This window comes from Notothenia rossii (assembly GCF_949606895.1).
Source record: "Notothenia rossii genome assembly, chromosome: 2".
In the NCBI taxonomy this organism is placed as follows: Eukaryota; Metazoa; Chordata; class Actinopteri; order Perciformes; family Nototheniidae; genus Notothenia; species Notothenia rossii.
Window position 1 is genome coordinate 76,167,845 of NC_136904.1, and position 9,038 is coordinate 76,176,882.

Below are 9,038 nucleotides of genomic sequence, written 5' to 3' on the forward strand. Positions count from 1 at the left end.
CGGACAGCTCGGAGTCGGCTTCTTCTTCTTCTTCTTCTCTCGTTTTTTTGGCAGATTGCAAACAACTTTAAGGTGCATACCGCCACCTCCGGAGTCGGCTTGACTCGGTTTGCATTTATAAAGAATGCACAAATGTGTTTAATCGTTAACGTCAGATATGTACTAAGTAAATACATTTGTTCCTCCTCAAGATTAGATTCAACTTTATTGTTATTGCACAGATTACAGGTACTGAGACAACGAAATGCAGTTTAGCTTCTAACCAGAAGTGCAACAAGCAGTAAAGTGAAAAGTAATGTACACAATCTACAGAATAAAATATACAATGAAGTGAATGATGAATAAACAGTGAGGGGTATGAATACACTAGATATACACAGCAGCCTGTGAGCAGTGTGAACAGTGTGTATGAATATGCTAAAATATATAAAGTATGAAAACGGTAAGTAGTGCAAGTATAGTATAAAATATATAGATATTAATTTCATGATGATAAACATTGTGGAACAATGATAAAAATGTGAATGGAAGTGGCAAGGTAAAACTGACACAAAACAACAACAAACTTTTGCGGAGCCAATTGGAGAGTTTCATCAGCAGCACGGGGTAAAAACCACCAATGAGCGCTCAGCTCGAGATACCAGCGAGTCGTTTCCCATCAAGCATTTCGCTTCCGCAGCCCGTGGAGAGGAACTGCGCCGCCTCGCCTCGCTCTCGAGGCTGCGGGCGTCTTTGTCCCGCGAGATTTCAACGTCTCATGTAGGCGAGGCTCCAGAGCAAGTCGGACAAAATTACTAACCATCATGCAACGCACTAGCAAGACGTTGATCGAAATTGCGCAGGTCTGCGCAGGTCTCGCTTGTCTCAAACAAGCCTACTATCGGAGTGTTCACAAGGCATATGACAGCGACTTCCCTCCGAGTAGCGAGTTGAGAAAGAGAAAGGTCATGTATTATTGCTACAAAAAAACCTTATCTCGAAGTCTTAGTGTCGCCAACTCGTTTCTAACATGCAAAAAGACAAACAAATGCGTCTATGGTCGGTGTATTTTCGACCTTTCCAATTCAGAAGAGATCTCTCTCTCCCCCGTCTGTGTGCGAGGGGGCGGGGCAGTTTACACACACGCGGCTGCTACATGCAGCAACACATGGAGGAGATGGCGGAGAAAAACGCTCCAAGGTGTGGTTAAATATTACCCGTCTTGAGGTGGACAATACTCCTTGCCAAGAGTGTTTAGCATGTAGCAAAAGTGTACCACATTCAGACGGAGGAATGCACCGGGTTCGACTGTCTTTCTAGTAGCTCTGTAGCCCCGTCCATCCATGAGTAACTTTTCCAAGTCAGGTGTTATGTATGCTAGCTGCAACACACGGAGTTAACTCAATTATACAAACATGGTTTAATGATTAGAGGTAACAGAGTTACTCTTTATTTTGTTAAAGCTATTCGGTTTACAGTTCTGTCATCAGATTATTTAATACGATTTGTTAAAACATTGTTGTTTCTTTTGATGTGAAATATTATTTATTTAATTCAAATAAAAAGCAATGTTAATTGTGTTCACAATTTGTTAAGTTAATTTAATAATATATGTATTTTTGAATCAAGTATTCATCTTTATTATCTTCATTGTTAGTTTCCACATGCCTAAAACAACCTCAAGCTAAATCTAAAAGTTAATGGCTAAATAAGAGCGTTTGAGAAATTGTGCAAGGCAGTAATAGTCCAAATAGTCCATTAATCGTTTCATTAATCGATAGATTCATCGATTATCAAATTAGTCATTTGTTGCAGGCAGCCCTATTGTAGTTATCCCATGTATAAATAAAACGTGTTATGCAATTTGGGATTTTATTTTTGGTTGGTAGACCTCGGTGAGCTGGTCATTTCAAAAGTAGCTCACCAGCCAAATAAGTGTGGGCACCCCTGATCTAGAGAGCTACAGTTAATTACATTTATCCAATGTCAGAAGGATTACCTTTTAACAAACGTAATGCTTTTCTTTCATTTCAATTTGAGTAAAATCAGAATCAGAACTTTGAAGATAACATTGTATTGTTTTCTTTTTACACTGACTCAGATATAATGAAAAGACTACATCAGTCGAAGCTCAGCTTTGGTACGGGAGAGAGAGAGACTTTCAAAAATAATTTATGCTGCAGCCTACATGGTTTGAAATCAATATATTATCCAATTTCTGACCCCCCACAGGAACTAAAAAGCACCTAACTAGATCATAAAAATCCCAAAGATCTCGGGGGGGGGGGGGGGGGGGGGGGGGGTATACCCCTGAAGCCCCCTAGCATGTTTGGACCTCAGTATTTAGGAAATCCTGGATACGGCCCTGTTCACCAGTGTTCAAAAGCCTCATTAATGTTAATTAGTTACAGCTGTGTATTTTTTTCAACCCGATATCACAGCAAGACGTGAACATGTGACGATTTACCATGCTGGGAGACGTGAAGATGTCACGATGTCGCCCCGTCAAACGTGACAGTTACACGGTATTGTTAACCCATGTTAACCAGTGGAGAAATAACCGGAAATGCCAAGCAAATGCTACCCCGACGGTCGGTTGTTATTGTCAATATTAATATAATAATGATTTATTTTGTAATAGTCACACTCGATTACCCCTATGTTCTTGTTGCCCCAGCTGGTCGACACCTCTTTTAGCAGAAACAAAGGCAACATTCATGTATTAAATCGATGTTAATCCATGCGTGTGGATGTGGAATTAACGGACGTGACGTTGTGCGATTGAGTTGCCAGGCAACAGCTTCAGTTCATGTTAATTTACAAACTCTTCAACTACAACCGTAGTTATATTTAAAAACATGTTAGAAGGCCTCACGAAATACTTTAATGCAAATTAAAATGTAAATGTGAAGGAATGTGTGTATAACAAAATACATCGGTCATAAACGAAACCGGAAACAGACGTAGGCAAGATCCTCAGCTCGATGATTGGATGGTTTAGCCGCAATGCATGCTGGGATTAAATTAAATTAAATAAAAATAATAAAAAAAATAATACTTTATTCCGAGTGTGCTTGCTTTTCTCTTTGAAAGTCATCACATAACGGCATTGTAATACACGGTTCGGCTGCATTAAATATTACATATCTGCCGTAGTTCTCTATTTATAGAGCCCTGCTGAGAAGACTTCTAGACAAACAGGAAAAACTGCCGCCAAAACTGAAAACGTGACGTGGATCATAAATATATAAGCAATTAAACAGCATCTTACATTTCTTTTCACACAATACATCTCCTTGCAGTATCAACACTAATTCGGCTGACTTTTATATTTGATCCAATTGGTAGATAGGCTGTATTTACACCATAACAGTGCAGAGCTGATAGAAAGGGACACCTGGTAAAGCACATTATTGAATTGTATTATTTTATTATTAGATATTAATAGGAGGATGAGCAAAACAGACAAACCAATAAGGCTTAATTTAAACATTGAAGAGTACTTTAGGTTAAGGTCTTCTTTTGAATAAGAAAAAAGCTTTTGGGGCATAGAAGAAGAATATGGAGGGATGAAACCCTCTTTAATGGTCACACATGCAGAGCACAAAGCACACACAGTGATATTTGTATCTACAGATAAATATTAAGCCTGACAAAGTACTTAACGCCTAATATATTGCTTTCCTGCAATGTTAACTATGTTTAAGCAATTATTTGTTTATTAATTGTTTATTATTAAACTGATATTATACATATGTATTATACTCTAATAAGATGTATGTAGATAGTATAAGAAATGTGCAGAATGACAGTTTAATGGTGGAGGTATACACACATATTGATAGATGTCTTGTGCACTGTTGAGGAACCTGCGACCTAAGTTTTTCATTCATTGCATAACTACACCGTAGTTGTGTATAATATGATAAGTCAATAAACCTTAGCTTAGAAAATCTTGAAATCTTGAAAGGGATGTGCAAACTAGTCATTATATAGTCTTTAATTAACTATTAGTAGAGAATAACGAGTAATGAATATACTTTATAGGGATCCTATTAATATCTAGTAATAAAACAATACAATTCAATAACGTTCTTCAACCACCAGGTGTCCCTTTCTATCAGCTCTGCACCGTTATGTGTAAATACAGCCTATCTACCAATTGGATCAAACATAAAAGTCAGCCGAATTAGTATTGATACTTAAAGGAGATGTATTGTGTGAAAAGAAATGTAAGATGTTGTTTAATTGCTTATATATTTATGATCCACGTCACGTTTTCAGTTTTGGCGGCAGTTCTCCTGTTTGTCTAGAAGTCTTCTCAGCAGGGCTCGATAAATAGAAAATTACGGCAGATAATACTTAATGCAGCCGAACCGTGTATTACAATGCCGTTATGTGATGACTTTCAAAGAGAAAAACAAGCACACTCGGAATAAAGTATTATTTTATTTTTAAAAAACGTTTTCAGATTTCACATCACATAAACACCAAATCCCAGCATGCCTTGCGGCTAAACCATCCAATCATCGAGCTGAGGATCTTGCCTACGTCTGTTTCCGGTTTGGTTTATCACCGATGTATTTTGTTATACACACATTCCTTCACATTTACATTTTAATTTGCATTAAAGTATTTTGTGAGGCCTTCTAAGATGTTTTTAAATATAACTACGGTTGTAGTTGAAGAGCTTGTAAATTAACATGAACCGAAGCTGTTGCCTGGCAACTCAATCGCACAACGTCACCTCCGTTAATTCCACATCCACACCTATGATCCACACGCATGGATTAACATCGATTTAATACATTGATGTAGCCTTTGTTTCTGCTAAAAGAGGTGTCGACCAGCTGGGGAAACAAGTAAATCGGCCTAATCGAGTGTGACTATTAAAAAAAAATCATTACGTCGGCGTCTGGGTCCGGATCCGGACCGTGGTCCGCCTGTTGCCGACCCCTGCCATAGAGTGGCGAAGTCCCTCCCCTTCCGGTGGACCTCCATGGGACCTTATTTCCGAAAAAATATGTATTGAAGTCAATGGAGAGAGAAAGATTATCTTTCGATCCCGTTTGAATTGTTCCACGAATTACACATATGATGTTCGTCAATTTAAAAGATAATTTTGCCAGTCAAAAAAAATAAAATGTGTAGTAAAACTGTGAAGTAACACATTTTTTTGAAGCATCAATCTCATTACGCCAATCCTGATTGGCTGGTGATCTTGATGTCTACGACAGGGAATCCACCCACCCTATTCGTAGCTTGCGCTACGACGCAGCGTTATTCAAAAATAAGTACCTCTTCTCACTCCGCCTTAGCAACAAGGGCCGTCTGGTGAGACATCTCACTTCATGTTACTCTGAGAACTGGGGTTACGTACGTAACCTATAGTTTTCATTCATAACACTCCGTTCGATGTCTCACTATGGGATATTGAAACTCCCGTATTGCTAGACATGCTTATCTCGATAATCACCAAAACAACCAGAACTTAACAGGTAGAACCCTGTCTCAACACGGGGCCCAGCACTGCGCGGGCCACACTTGGAGCAGAGACATCTAGCCTGTAAAAGCGGACAAAAGTGAGCGGTGAGGACCAGCTCGCTGCTGCACAAATGTCTTGGATGGAAACACCCTTGAACAAAGCCCAGGATGTAGCCAGTCCACGAGTAGAATGAGCACGCAGGCCCGTTGGTGCTTGCAAACCCTGACTCGTATAAGCCAGAGCAATCGCTTCCACAATCCAGTGGGAGAGCCGTTGCCTGGTAACGGGCTTGCCCTTATGAGGGTTAGCCCAGGATACAAAGAGTTGGTCATTGCATCGAAACTCTTTTGACTTGTCCGTATAGGTGCGTAAAGCACGGACTGGGCACAGCAAATTCGGCCGCTGTTCCTCGGAGGAACACAGTGGCGGAGGAAATGCCTCAATGTCAATGGGGGTACATGAGCCAACCACCTTAGGTACAAAGGCAGGGTTGGGCTTCAGCAACACTCTCGTTTGCCCCGGGGCAAACTGAGTGCATGAAGGATGTAAAGAGAGCGCATGAATGTCACTGACTTGCTTGGCAGATGCCAGAGCTAGTAACAACACTGTCTTCAGTGACAGGTGTTTCATGTCAGCCTTCCAGGGGTTCAAATGGAGGTCGAGTGAGCCCATCCAAAACCACTGCCAAGTCCCATAAGGGCACCAGTAACCTGGAAACAGGGAGGAGCCTGCGAGCCCCTTTCATAAAACGGCAGACCAAGGGATGAAGCTCTGGAAGCTCTCTGGAAGCTAGAGCGGAGCCAAATATGCCCTCGGGAACAATAGGCATGTCCAAGACGTCCTCTTTTTCTCGGTCTGGAAGGTTCGTCAGGTTGAGCCAACTGGCTCTCTCCTGTACCACCATTATCCCCAGTGCTTTGCCCGTGGCTTGGACTGCACAGCGCTGCACACAGAGGCAAATGTCCGTGATCGCTGCGATTTCGTCCCACACGGCAGGCTCAGGTTTGACCTTCATGTCCTCGCAGAGCTCCACCTGGTAGGCGGTCAGCAGCGAGGAGACGTTGAGTGCCCTGGCAGACAAAGCTGCGGCTCTATAGGCTCGTTTGGTCATTGCTGACTGGAAGCGGTCTTTCTTTGCCGGTAGCGTGGGGTTCCTGCTCGGTGCCTTAAGCCAGCCGCGGTTGGAGGTGGGCTGCCACCAGCGGCTCCATGGGCGGCATGCGGAGCAGGCCGAGTTTCTCCATGCCGTCACAGTCCAAAGAGGAGGCACCCTGGATTGGGTACTTGTTGCTGAAAGGGCGGTCTCTCCACGAGACCGACACCTCGTCCAGCATCTCTGGAAAGACTGGGAGAAGCTGCCTCTTCATCCTCGCTGCTTGGGGCAAGGTCTTCCCCTCATAGCGAGATCTGGAGGTCTCCTTGGCCACTTCAGGCCAGGGGATGTCCAGCCTGGACGCAGCGCGTTGGCACACGGCCTGCAAGTCCATACTGAGGCAGGGCGAAGCTGGTGTGCTTTCGCCCGGGGGAGCGGACATCGCCTCCGGATTTGCAGCCTGAGCAGATGAAACGAAGATGTCATCTCCGTGCTCATCCGAGTCGGATAAGAGGAACTCAGAGGTATCCTCTTCATCCTCCTCCGTATAGTCCAGCTCCAGGACATCCTCCGCGGGTGGAACCACGGTGAGGTCCAGTTGGGAGCTCCAGCTTGACACAGCGCGGGGCTCCGCTCTCGCGGCTGTTGCCGCCACCGGGCCCCAGCCTGACACGGCGCGGGGCTCCGATTCCGCGGCTACCGCCGTTGTTGAGCCCCAGCCTGACACAGCGCGGGGCTCAATCTCCGCGGCGGTCGCCACCATGTCCCGATTGCCGGCCGGCAAATCAACGGACATGAAGGGGTCCTGTCCCGACAGGCTAGCTTGGCGCGCTAGCCGTCGGCGGAGGCTCTTGACGGTGAAGCGAGCACAATGCCTGCACGAACCGGGGTTATCGATAGCTTCCTGGCGTGTTTCAGCCCAAGGCAGGACGAGCAGACCTGGTGTGAGTCCGTGCCCGAGATCTTAAACCCGAAGCCTCCGAGCTGAACCTCCGAGCCGAGCCTCCGAGCCTCCGACTCCCCTGGTGTGAGGGAGAGAAGGGTCCACGCGGAGGGACACGCTAGTAACAGGTATGTTACCGTTTGAAAGAAAAAATCAAAACCTTATCGTTATTCGGAAAGGAAAAACGGCGGGCCGATTTTTTTATATTAACTGGTGTGTTAATATCTGTTATCTCCGTCTCCTCTGGTGTGAGGGAGAGAAGAATCCGTCCTCGCTTGCCGTGGCGTCGGCACGGAGGGATAAACTAGTAACAGGTATGTTACTGTTTGAAGAAAAAATCAAAACCCCACCGTTATTCCGAAAGAAAAAACTGCGGGGCAGATTTCAATATTAACTGTTTTTTAAATATTTAATTCAATCTTCTGCAAAGCAAAAATTAACCGGAAAGCGCCCGTCTACCGAATGTTAGCTTGGGTTCAGTCTGTGGACAATTAAGCTAGCCCGGCTACTGATATTTTGAGATGTGCTCCGAAGCGAGAAGAGGTGTTTGAATGACGCTGCGTCGTAGCGCAAGCTACTTATAGGGTGGGTGGATTCCCTGTCGTAGACGTCAAGATCACCAGCCAATCAGGATTGGCGTAATGAGATTGATGCTTCTGTTTGCATACGCGTTGAGGCGCATCCCATAGTGAGACATCGAACGGAGTGTTATGAATGAGAACTACAACTAGCTAACGTTGTAGCCTAGCAGAGTGGACAAGTTGCTGTTAGCTGACAGTGAGGCACGTACCTGTCCATCAAAGTGACCACGCCCTACTTTATGCAAAAACGTTAAGACCTAATATAAATAAAAGGGTTGCGTTATAAAACAATTCACTCAGCAATTTATAATCATGAAGGTGGAATCTAACTTTATCTAATATCCCGAATAATTTGTATTGCATCCAGGGGCAGAAACATGTTTATTTCTGCTGTAAAGTTGGGTATTTTAACATGGGGGTCTATGGAAATGGATCCTTTCTGCAGTCATCGCCTATCGGCCAATAGATGAACTTATTGGCCTCCCGGCTCTGCCCCAGAGTTTACCGCTTGATTCCAGTGCGACTGTTGGCCAAGACGCAGAAGACGTGAGGCGACACAACAGTCGGGTCCGTCTATGTGAGTTATTTGGTGTCAGCTTGGTGTGTCCCTACTCCCTACCTTAAGCTAGCTGGCTCTGCTGCCCAGGTGAGTAGCGAGTCAGCCAAACATTAACTTTACAATTGCCTTTTGAGTTACATTAACATTATTACAATTGCATTTCATTCTCTTCGAGTTGAGATTTATTTACAGAATGTTTGTGTATCTTTCTACTATTTCAAGAAAACGGGTGAAGCACAACACCGTAATTACAAGCGCAAAGTAATAATGTAACGGCGTGACTACTACCTCCATTACGGTAAATGCAGCCTGCGGAGCCCCTGTGTCCGACAGACCCGGAGTTGCACTGAAAGACACTGCGCCTAACAGGTAAGCTATTACACTTCTTTATTTTCCTA

General features: G+C 44.1%; 1 protein-coding gene across 5 annotated transcripts in view; it reads left to right on the forward strand.

The window, feature by feature from the left end:
- Window positions 1-8,913: 8,913 nt before the first annotated feature.
- Window positions 8,914-9,038, forward strand: part of map2 (microtubule-associated protein 2) — a 73,102-nt gene continuing 72,977 nt past the window's right edge. For 3 of the 5 annotated variants that reach the window (XM_079663422.1, XM_079663425.1, XM_079663424.1), the window contains exon 1: window positions 8,919-9,009. The gene's annotated coding sequence lies outside the window, so the exon portion shown is untranslated. Of the gene's footprint in view, window positions 9,010-9,038 lie in introns of all 5 variants that reach the window. The other 2 variants (XM_079663426.1, XM_079663423.1) reach the window with 2 other exon arrangements.